Source organism: Misgurnus anguillicaudatus, chromosome 11 (genome assembly GCF_027580225.2).
Source record: "Misgurnus anguillicaudatus chromosome 11, ASM2758022v2, whole genome shotgun sequence".
Lineage (NCBI taxonomy): Eukaryota > Metazoa > Chordata > Actinopteri > Cypriniformes > Cobitidae > Misgurnus > Misgurnus anguillicaudatus.
This window is the reverse complement of record NC_073347.2, coordinates 32,559,768-32,571,864: the sequence shown is the minus strand read 5'-3', so window position 1 is coordinate 32,571,864 and position 12,097 is coordinate 32,559,768. Positions and strand designations below refer to the sequence as shown.

The 12,097-nt window shown below is 41.2% G+C and overlaps 1 protein-coding gene across 3 annotated transcripts in view; it reads right to left on the bottom strand.

Annotated features, from left to right (window-relative positions):
• mdga1 (MAM domain containing glycosylphosphatidylinositol anchor 1) overlaps positions 1-12,097 on the bottom strand; it is a 312,596-nt gene that overhangs the window by 201,693 nt on the left and 98,806 nt on the right. The window lies entirely within an intron of this gene.

Here is a 12,097-nt window from a genome sequence, read left to right as displayed (position 1 = left end):
TTTTTACAAGAAAAATAAAAAATATGCACTTTTAAACCACAACTTCTCATATATCTCCGGTCATGTGACGCGCCAGCGTGACCTCAGGTAATACATCATCACGTCAAGAGGTCACAGAGGACGTATGCGAAAACTACGCCCCAGTGTTTACAAGTGTGGAGAAAGAGGATCGTTCCGACATTGTTGTATGTGGAATGATACTTAGGGCCAATCCCATTTCTCTGTCTTACCCCTTCCCCTTCCCCTACCACCTCGTCTTACCCCTAGCCCTTGTCCCTCAAAACCAAGTGTTAAGCGCTAGGGGTGAAAACATACCCCTATGAAATGAGACACCGCTTGGTTACGGTTACGTCATCATACATCGTCGTTTGCTGGCTGCCAGTTAAAACTGTAGACAAGCATGCAGTCCATTCATGGCTAGTTAGAGAAATACGGGAATGTTGTGCAAATCAGCAAATACGGGAATGTTGTGCAAATCAGCAACGTAACGTTAGCGTAGCAAACTAGCGAAATTTTAAAACATTTAAATTAAGAACATAATTCAAATATATATGAACAGGACTGTGTAGAGCACAAAACAAGACGTTAATAATTTTTAAATTAATTATTAAGCCGAAAATACTTACATTTATGGGACTCTCTGGACGTTCTGGCCGCCATTTTTGCCAGTTGCGCAGTGTATTCTTGGTACCCCTTGGTTTCAAGTAAGCTTGCGGAAATTCTTGGTTTTAAAGGGGTATCTACCACTTGCCCTTAGCCCTACCCCTTGATCAAAACGAGAATTGGGATAGCCCTTACTCTCACGTGAACGTGCAAAACTAAGGGGTAGGGGTAAGGGGAAGGGGTAAGACAGAGAAATGGGATTGGCCCTTATTAATGTCTTTGTGTCAGTTTATTGTTTAAAATGGTCCTCAATGTGCGTTTCATACATGTAACACGTGACCTTTCAACAGCATTACACAATTACGTGAGGTCGCGCTGGCGCGTCACATAGCCGGAGGAAGACGAGAAGTTGTGGTTTAAAAGTGCATATTTTATATTTTTCTTGCCAAAAGTGACAATCGTTTTGCTAGATAAGACCCTTAAGGGCTCGTTATAGTCATGCGTAGGTCCTACGGCGTAGCTGCAACGGCGTAGGTTCCGCGCCGGTTTTCATTTATACTTTTGCGTCGTCCTCTGCGGCGACGTGCAAACACACGCGCAAACCGCTGGTAGGCAGTATCCATGCGTGTAACCACAGTAGCAGCACGACCGTCAAAGAAGAAGCTTGGCAAGTTAACCCACAAACGAACAAGAAACAGCAACTTGTTGTGTATGATTTGAGAAGACCAGCAATGATGGAAGTAAATAAACAGCGACTTTCGTTGCAGTTTGAGTTAAATCACTCCCCAACTTGGCTCATCTTTGTTTTCACCGTCGCAAACGGAAATACCTATGACGCAGTTTTTTTACCTGACGGGAGGGGTTCTGGTGGACCAATCACAGCGCTTGCGGTCCACGTAGAACTGACGCACTGTTAAATTTTTTTGCACGGGGGAACGTCAGGCTACGCAGAGCTACGCACAGGCTACGGATAGCCTACGCCGTAGCTACGGCGTAGAACTTACGCACGACTATAAATCGCCCTTTATGCCTCGTTTGAGTCCTTTGAAAACTGTTAAGTGTTGGGGTCCATTGAAGTCCATTAAAATGAGAAAGATCCTGGAATGTTTTCCTCGGAAAACATGATTTCTTCTCGACTGAACAGGGAAAGACATCAACATTTTGGATGACATGGTGATGAGTAAATTGTCTGGATTTTTTTTTAAGAAAATGGACTAATCCTTTATCATGTACTAACACACCAAAATAAATGGAAAATCATGAAATGGAAAATAGGGTATCTTTACCAATAACAAAATAATCCATGTCTTTGTGTTCTGACATTTTATTTGTTATTGAAGAGATGCCAAAAACATATAACAATAAAATGATGCATTAATGATATTACAAATCTCTAAAGACTCAAGATATGCATTTAAGGGTTAAAGAAAGTTTTTCATAATGTCATGCTTCTATCTGACCGACTTCTTGTTGCCGCTTCTCTCATCTCTTTTAAAAATCACCTATTGTCCAATTTACGATTTTACATTTCCTTTGGTAAGTGTGTGTTAGTTCATGTTAACGATATGCATAAAGGTACAAACCCCAAAGTAACGAATTGTATGCAAGACCGACATTATCATAATTCCTCCCGCTTCGGACTCACAGCCTGTAAGTTAACTCCTGTTAGCAACTGAATCTTTCAAACATGGTAAGGAGCGTCACATTCCTGGCTGACGTCAGAGGTATTCAGGGCAATCACAACATACAGATTAGCTGGCCAATCAGGGACACAGAGCTTTTCAAATCCGTGCGTTTCAGGAAGAGAGTGAAATCTGGAGCTACAAAAATCTACGATATGTGAAAAATAATGTGGTTTTTTACCATAAACCACGCAAACTCATTGTATTATAACAAATACATAAAATAACATTGTTTTTTAGCAATGAAATAGGTGCTCTTTAATATCCTAAATATATCCTAAAATACAATTCTTTCAACAACAAAAAAACATGCATTTTTTAAATCAACCTATAAGAAGATTAGGCTGGATTAAAGTATTCTCAAATGCTCTATAAAAAATTCACTCTCCTGATAACAAAGCCAAACTCGCAACATTTCACTTATTCCCCAAAATGAATGCCTCCGACACTCTGAAGTCATTGTAAATCCAATCTATACGCTACACTTAATGATTTTAATGATAATCCAAAGCTCACAATTCCTACACGCGAACCAAAGCTCGGGAAAATCCGTGCACAGCACCCATTCGAACAAGACACTGTGGCTGCTAGACCGCCCGGAGATATTTATTAGAGGTGTATGAAATTTTCATGCGGAGTGAAGCATTCTCTTTCATCCCACAGCCTGCTGTCAACCGGCAGGCGGAAGCCGAGGCGCGGCGTGGCAGCTCCACGAGGGGGGGACATGCCTTCAGGTGACATCATCACGAAAAATGGGTAAGGGGTGGACCCATCAACCAATCCAACCAATTAGAAAAAAGCTTTGTTCAGGACTGTCTGACAAGATAAGAGGAATGTGATGTTAATCTTCTCTCGGTGAGAGAAGTCAGAGAAAAGCGAACTGATGTGAGAAACAAAGAGGTTATGATGAGAATATAAATCAGAGAGTGCACAAACAATAGCTGTATTTGTCAGGAACGAAGAAGATCACAGGTCAGATCGTAACACGATGTCTCCGAAACTCATCTGTGAACCCGAGCGAAGAACTGTTGTCACCGTCTATCCTTTCATTCCTCTTTATTCTTCATATGAAGTCTTTAAAAAAGACTTTACAATGACAAAAACAGACACGGTGCGATAAATTAATTGGCTTTAAGTTCAATCTGAAATGCCCTTTAAGAGAATCACACATGGGCTCACGCACACACTTCCGTCCGGGTCTAAAGAAAGCCCGGTGACTCAGTTCATCACATTCACAAACCAAAGGTCAAACACAATGTACCTCAACCAGAGAACTGTCTATGTGTTCAGGTTTGGCTGTGTATGGCTGTGAGGGTTGAAATAGACATTGAAAATGATCTTACTTTTATAAAATTTAAACAACCATACTCCGGTCCACACTCATCAAAATGCCTCATACATCAGGCAAATCATCTAACAATCTGATGATTTATAGGTTTAATTAACATATTTATAAAATACTAATAAAAATATAATTAGCCTGTTATACTGTATCACTGGGATGGTACCCTAAGGTTCCGTTTTGTGGTATACAAAACATAATACAATGTTGTACCTTTTTGGCTACATTAGTGTACCATTGTGAACCTTTGAAGGTACAGTTAAATGTTTTGTACCCCTAATATTTAAAAGGTACAAAAAATTGCTCCTTAATGGGGTTGCACATCGGCCGCGCAGCTCAGCGTCACGCCGCGTAGAGTCGCGTCTAGGACAATTCGGAGGTATCCTAAACCGGAAGTGCACAATAAATAGCGCGAGCTTCGTCAGATAGCTTCTACTTCAAAATGCAAAATATACGTTAGCAGCCAATGTTAATCGTAATTGATTTGGGACAAATATGATGTTATTTAATGTTAAACTATGTGAGTGCCGCTCTTTGGCGCGACGGGGATTTGAGCAACTTCCTGAGTCGTAGCTGGGCGGCGCGGACAGGCGCCACCTGTTGGTGCCGGTGTGCGTATACTTATAGAAAGCAATGTGCTCGAGTTTTTTAGAACGGCGCGGCGCTGAGCTGCGCGGCCGGTGTGCCACCCCCTTTAGGGTATAACATTGTACTATAGCCTATTGTATAATATTTCAATGTGTTGCATACCCACAGGTACAAAAATTAACATTTAAGGGACACTTTTTTGAAAAAAAAAACAAATTTTCCAGGGCCCCTAGAGTTAAATATTTGAATTTTACCGTTTTGTAATCCACTCAGCTGATCTCTGGGTCTGGTGGTACCACTTTTAGCATAGCTTAGCACAATCCATTGAATCTGATTAGACCATTAGCATCAGGCTAAAAATTAACCAAAGGGTTTCGATATTTTTTTCTATTTAAAACTTGACTCGTCTACTCGTGTACTAAGACAGACGGAAAATTAAAATTTGCGATTTTCTAGGCAGATATGGGTATAGGAACTATACTCTAATAATAATCTAGGACTTTGCTTCTGTAACATGGCTGCAGCAGGCGTAGTGATATTACACAGCGCCTGAAAATAGTCCCCTGCTATTGAAAGTTACTAAGGGGACTACTTTCAGGCACCTCCTGCAGCCATGTTACAGCAGCAAAGTCCTTGATTATTACGCCAGAATGAGAGTATAGTTCCTAACCATATCTGCCTAGAAAATCGCAACTTTTAATTTTCCATCGGGCTTAGTACACGATGTAACTACAGAAGAGTCAAGTTTTAAATAGGAAAAATATGGAAACTCTTTGGTTATTTTTTAGCCTGATGCTATTGGTCTAATCAGATTCAATGGATTATGCTAAGCTATGCTAATAGTGGTAACGCCAGACCCGGATATCAGCTGAAGGGATTCCAAAACTGTAAAAATCAAATGTTCAACTCTAGGGGAGCTGGAAAATGAGCATTTTTTTTAAGTGGAATATCCCGATAAGAGTACCACCCCAGTGACAAAAAAGAAAAACAGTGTATGATAAAAAAAGTCTATGAGATGTCCTCACTATGAAACTCACACACCTGTGTATTTAAATGAGAGAGACAGAAATCTCCTATGATAAAAGCGGGAATTCTTGTCGTTTGTTTAGCCAATTACTGATATAAGATTGAGTGTATTGTGTCAGGGCTGGTTTAAATGTGCAAGTCAGGAGTTCATTTTTATTCTCCTCTCGTGATCTTGCGATGTCTTCAGCACAAGAGGCTTTTGTGGACTGTATTATGACGCCAGATTCTGGCATGCACAGACAGGCTGAGGCTGGAGGCCAGCTCTCTTACACACACACTATCAACTGCCCACATACAAGCAAAAGCCAAGTAGATTCCAATCACACAAATAAACACTTACATAGGGAACATTATTCCTAGCGAAAAATAAAGATTCATGCCCTAATGATCTGTAACTTGAGAAAGACCATTACAAAAACAACAAATCCTTTTTTTTTACTTTTGCATAGTACTGTATATTACACATTTCTCACCAAAATGTTCCAAATTATCAACCAAATTATACAGAATCTGGTTTTACAATGCTTGTTTCAATCCAACCAACTGTACAAAGAAATTTAAGCAAAAATCATACTTATTTGTCACACATGTGTATATTATTCCATCCAGCATTCAGTGTAAAACACACACGCACACACAATCACGCACACTCACACAAACACTATCAATACTTCAGCAAACCCTCAACACAAACATCCTTCATGCAGTCGGCCCTCTTCAGTGCATAATCCCAGCAGGCTTTGGTGCTAACAGTTTTGAAAGTGGCAATTAGGAGAACTGAAGAGAGCATACAAAATTATACAAGTAATTCATGTCTGTGCTTGTATAATACCTTCAATACTTTCAATGCAATAACAAAAATAAAATGATTTGCGAAGATTGTCTCGTCCAGAAGAAACAGAAATACTTGTGAGTAGGGATGCTCCGATCAGGATTTTTGCACCTGATACCGATTACTAATTTGTTGTTTTCGTGATCGGCCGATACCAATGCTGGTACCGATTCTTCAAGCTAATATGCAAGCTCTTTGATGACTGTAACTGTTAACATTTTTTCTAGATAAAGCAAAACCACAAATGTTTGCCTTTGTTATATTACTTGCAGTAATTAGGTATATTATTGTTTTAATAGAGAATAAATAAATAAGCACAACAAATATTTATTCTGCAAATGACAATTAAATATGCATTTAAAAGGTTTATGTCTGTTAAAAGTAATGAAAATAAAACGTTTCACTGTCTTTATGAATTAAATATACACGCATTCCATTGAAGTACAACAGTTCTTCAGTCAATAGCAGAAGCCGTTTCTCAATGTCAAGGAAGGATCCTCGGAAGCTAGAATTTCGAGGATGCTACGTCATCGACGTCCGTCGAAGGACTGTTCCAATGTCGAGGATCCTTGAAATTTCAGCCAAGGACTGAGTCCTTCGTTCGAGAAATATCCCATATACAGGAAAGGATGCAAATTTGTATCCTTCGCGCTCTTCACGCGCTGAAATCACCCACAATCCTATGCGCGCAGCACCGAAAGCACACCTTTCAATCACGCAATGACGTGCACTTGCTAGCCTGTTCCATTTAACGTGTTTGAATGCTTCAAAAGGAGCCTCGCCTAGCCTCTAAAGGAAGTGACTTGAAAGGACTAGTCCTGCCAAGGAAGTATCCTTGACATTGGGAAACGGCTAGTGAGTAATTTTATTCAGGAATGAATTAGGTTACTGTAGCTTTAAATCGTTAGTGAGGTTGCTCTGTACATGTGCGCTGAATAAGAGGCTGCTGTGTGCGCACGCGTCGGTATTCGCGGACAAGAGCAGCTGTGAGGAAAATTAAAGTTTAAATTGTCAAAACTTTAAAACGCATGCAAATAATGCAGTTTCGGCATGAAGATGCAATGTCTGTGATAGTGTTGTATATGCTGTTTGATGGGGATGTGAAGTGCGCTCTTGTAGAAAATACACCGCATTCAGGTGACCTATGATGACAAAGTAAACAGAAAGATCTGCAAATTTAGTGAGTACCGATCAAGTCATTTAATGCCGTTATAGGCCGATACCGATCTGCGGCCGATCGTTCGGAGCATTCCTACTTGTGAGGCAGCCAAAGATTAGTAATGTTTAAAGTCTGTGTACAGGCCGACATTAAATATATTCTCAGTGTATTACACCACAAAAAAATGTGCATGGTCATGTCATCCAACCAATCAACGTCAACAGGTGCCTATAAATAGCTGTCCCTCACCTCTGTCCCGTGAAAATTTTTGCACCATCCCTCCTCTACCCCATCACCTCACTCTTAGCTAGTACATCTATCCTAGTTAAAGGAGGGGGCCCTACTCTCACACCATATGTGCTTTATAAATATCCAAATAAATATCCATAAATATGCTTTATCTCATTCCCAATCAATTACATGTTAACTCTTTCCCCGCTAGCATTTTTTTTAAATTGCTAGCCAGCATTTTTCATGATTTTCACAAAAGTTAAATGCCTTCCAGAAAATGCTCTTCTTGAAATATATAAACATACAATATATCAAATGAAAGGACAGACCTTCTGTTTTTTTTTAAGTTCATTAGTTCTCTTTTTATCACCTCTCAAATATGGGTAGGCTTCTTCAAAAACACAACATTTTGAGCAAAAAGCTGAGATAATTCAAATTTCGTGCAGGACTTTTGTTAGAGATTCAGAGTGATCCTCAAAACTTCCACGAACATACAGCTGTTTGCCCTAGGGCGATACACCTGGTGGATAATAGCAGTATTGCGGAAAGCCGGAAATAATCATTGGCAGGGAAGCATTTTCTCTTAATTGATGACTTAACTTGTCAATGGCGGGGAAAGAGTTAATGCGAACTTGTGAACCACATAGACAAATTTAAATGATTAAAAAAACCACCAAGTATATCAAATAAGTTATCAGAAGACTGAATTGTCAAACGCTGGGGGTGTGTCTTCTGTAGGCACCGAAACCACGCCCAATCGCAGGAAAGCTCAAATACTGCAACCTGAATGAATGCTCTTGATTGTGTTAGGGGCGGGCCATGCTCGGTGACTCCAGTGCATCATCGAGCCACCGCTTAAGCCCCGCCCAAATAATTCTAAGCACCGAAATGTGGAAAAACGGTGTAACTCCACAATTCAGTTCTGCATAGTTCACAGTCTTTGTAACGTGTTTCACCAATCAATTTCTAACATTTATAATGTGTTTAGAAACAAATCTCTAAAATGACTTTACACGGCCTTTAATGTTTTGGCTCTTTAACATCAGTGAGATGATCAATCAATAAATGAATATGAAAACAGTTGAAAGAATTCAGTATGCAAATGTTACAATGACATCATTGATGACAGCTACATAATGCTTAATATTCCGTCCGTGGAAATTTTCCAACTTAAGTATAAAGTGAACAAACCCACTGAACAGAGTTTTTAAAATAAGACTTTACAAACATTGCCTTGTAAGATTTGTAATAACTGTGACTTTCTTACCTGAGCTGGAGCATGAGATTGACCACATTACTGTACCGAATTAAAAGGGTAAGAACTGGGTCTCTGAACCAAGTCCATCCTCACAGTAGAGGCATGCTGAACCCAGAACACAGTTCCCCACTGTCTCACTGGCCAAAGTGCCACGGTCAAAGACTGACCTGCCCGTACAAAGACCCACCTGTGTGTGTGTGTGAAAAATGTCTTTATGTGTTTAATGGGTTTTCTCAGCACCTGTCACATCTAAGGTTTGTACGACTTTTGGCTTCTACTTCTGCATGCAATTTAATGCACCGTTGCAACACCCCCCTGCTGAAAAGAGTAGCTTTCACCAACACTAATTTATGCTGCTTAGGGTTAGTTAGTGGTCTCATGCAACGAGTTTAATTTAAAGAGGAGAACGTCCACTGTGTTCCTTTGTCCTTTGCTTTGTGTTTTTAAAACCAAGATTGTGCTCACATGTAAGATCAGGGTCAGATGGACATGATCATAAACCTAATTACTAATGGCTTATGATGGACACGTCATTCTGACAAGAACATTTTATAATATGTAGTAAATTTGCACCTTTCGGTTTTCTATATCTCTCTTTGACGTTAACATAGTCTGTCTGGCTCTGTAGCGTGTGCCAGGACGAGGTTAAATAGATGAAATACGCTGACAAACTGGCAAACAGTTTTAGCTCAGCAAATATCAAAGTCCTTTTACTGAGCACATCAAAACCGCCCCTAGACGTAGCTGTTAACCAACAGGGAAAATTGATAAAAGAAGGAAATGAGAGAGATTTGTCATCACATTTTAACTAAACAACGCCTGCAGAAGCAGGCGGACCAGTATAAAGCAGCGTGGATCTTTTATTCAGCTGAACAAAAGAAGGTCATCTTGGGGGTCGTATTGTCAAGCCTTTCTTACGTCCTCTCAGTCCCGCTTCTCTACATCTTTATCTCATGCACCTTCTGTCCCTCTCCCCTTTAAATCTCACAGCTCGCAGTCGCTCTCTTCCTCCTCTCAATAACGGGGTTTAGTTCGAGGGCAGGGGCGTTGCGTGTGTGCGTTTGTGGTGGGTGGTCCGCTCCGGTCCGGCTGAGTCTAATTGCAGGTGTTGCGGTGCTTAAGTCATCCGGGGAGCGGCGCAGAGCCGGTGGGAGAAAATTGAACAAACATCACCCGTCAAAAGTGTTTCCACTCAGAGCGGCTGTCAGCCTGCCCTGTTTACCTGCTACACAATTATCATCCGCCCCTGGGGAACCTTGCGAAACAACACATTCATCCTCCGGAGGGACGGAGGGGGGAGCGTGCGATGGTCGAACACAGAGGAGAGAAGGAGAACGCCCACTGATTCTTGTTTGTAAGAATTGTGGGGAGTAAATTAACCATACAAGTGTCTAAGAGCGGTTGCGGGATGTTGCAAAAGGGACCGACGAGGCTCCAATAAGCCTTTCTAAGTCACATACAAGTTTTATCTGAAGTATTATTCTGGGGCTGGTGGGGCGATTTTATAGCTGTGATTTTAAGCACTATAAAACACGCCAAAAAGCCACTAATGCTATGCTAATATAGATACTGTTTTATTTCTCTTTAGTCCTCTGCCTATGTACACCTGATCATGTATTATGAAAACCATCTGAAAACCAAATGACTCCTGTGAACTGTTCGTGCGAAGGTGGGATTGTATTTAAAGTGCATTGGGATTTGAGGAAGAAAGCACGTTGAGTGCGTGATATGAGGCATATGAGGTTATTCTGAGTGAGATTGAGGTTGCTCATTGAGAGTTGATTGTGGAGATAAGGGTTGTTTATCGAGAGAAAAATTGATCAGTGATTTTGTTTGTAGAGACTTTGGTTGTTCGTGAAGAGAGGGGTTGATTGTAAAGATTAGGGCTGTTTGCAAAAAGTTATGTTAATAGAGGGTAGGGGTGACTGTAGACAGAAAAAATGGCAGAAAGTTAGATTGTTTTGTTAAGGTAAGTTTGGTGATATAGAGAGGAGTAGATTGTAGAGAGATAAGAAAAGTAAGGCCCTGTCCCAGATGGCACACTACGGACTTGTGGACTTCCTCAGTATAGGTTCACACTGCCGCAGACTTGAGCTTCCAAAGTTACCGGAAGTCAATCATTTACAATGGAAGCTGGCTTCTCTCATCTGCAAGGAGCGTCAAATCCATCTGCGTCACGTTTTGAGTGACTAGAGCGTCAAATCAGAAAGTTAAAAGAAGCTCAACTTTATGGTAATGAGCTATGACACGGTTCAGCGACAAGCAGCGGCAAAACGGCAGCAACCAATCGGAATTTCGTTCCTACCAAAACATTAGTTCAGGAAAAAACAGCGTCAGCAAGCTTCCCCTTACTTTTTGACAAGCGTCCTTGACCAGGCGGCCTGAGCTACTTTGGAAACTCAAGTCTGCGGTGGTGAGAACGTACAGTCAGAGTCCACACTTTGATGACATCATGTAGTGTAGATGTTAGGGACCCTTGGCGCGAGTCCACGAGGGTGCACCTGAGTCGTATTTTTGGACAGACTCGAGCTAGGAATAGGAATAGGAAGAATAGGAAGATAACTTCCCCATCAGTGTGAACAACTCCCATCCGTTGTCTGATTGTACTTTCGCAAAGACTTCTGGGTTGGTAAAGTGTGTGGAGTCTTTGCTGAAAGACCACATCAAGGGTGCAAAAGGGGGGCCCATGAGCACACTTCACAGTTTAAAAATGACAGATGGGACACCCAACGGACTCGTAGACTGAGGAAGCATACGCAATTTAAGGCCAAAAGATCAAAAGTCCACATGAAGTGCGTCATTTGGGACAGGGCCTGAAGAGTGAGATTATTTGTTCAGAGTGAGGTTGATCTGATTAAGCAATTATACCGAACTGTACCTGAGTGTGATTGTCCTCCTTCCCCACTTCCCTGCTGGTCTGCATTTACACTACACTTTATGATTCGTTCATGCATGATGTGGGATCGTTGGAATGCGGTGACGAATGTCTGCATGTATTTGTGTTGCAGTATCAGAATGCTAAAGTTTTTGCACTCCGCGCCCCAACCCCAAATCAAAGCGAACCATGCCAGAGACCACTTCTGCAAAACGTACCAGGCAATGCATAAGCGTAACACATCCTGGTATAATACGAAGTGATCACACTAGCCAACTGAACCATACTTTGGGGGTACGCATAGTGTGAGTACACCCTAAGATTGTTCATAGAAAGAGTTTGCTTGTGAGGAGTAAGTAGAAAGATGGATTGCAGAGAATGGAAGTTTTTTCTTGGGTTATTTGTGTGGGCTCTTGATGAAGCCAATGACCTGACCCTTGGCTCAACGGGACAGTGGGTCAGTGGTGCTGGGCAGCATTGCAGGGTTTCCCTTACACACAT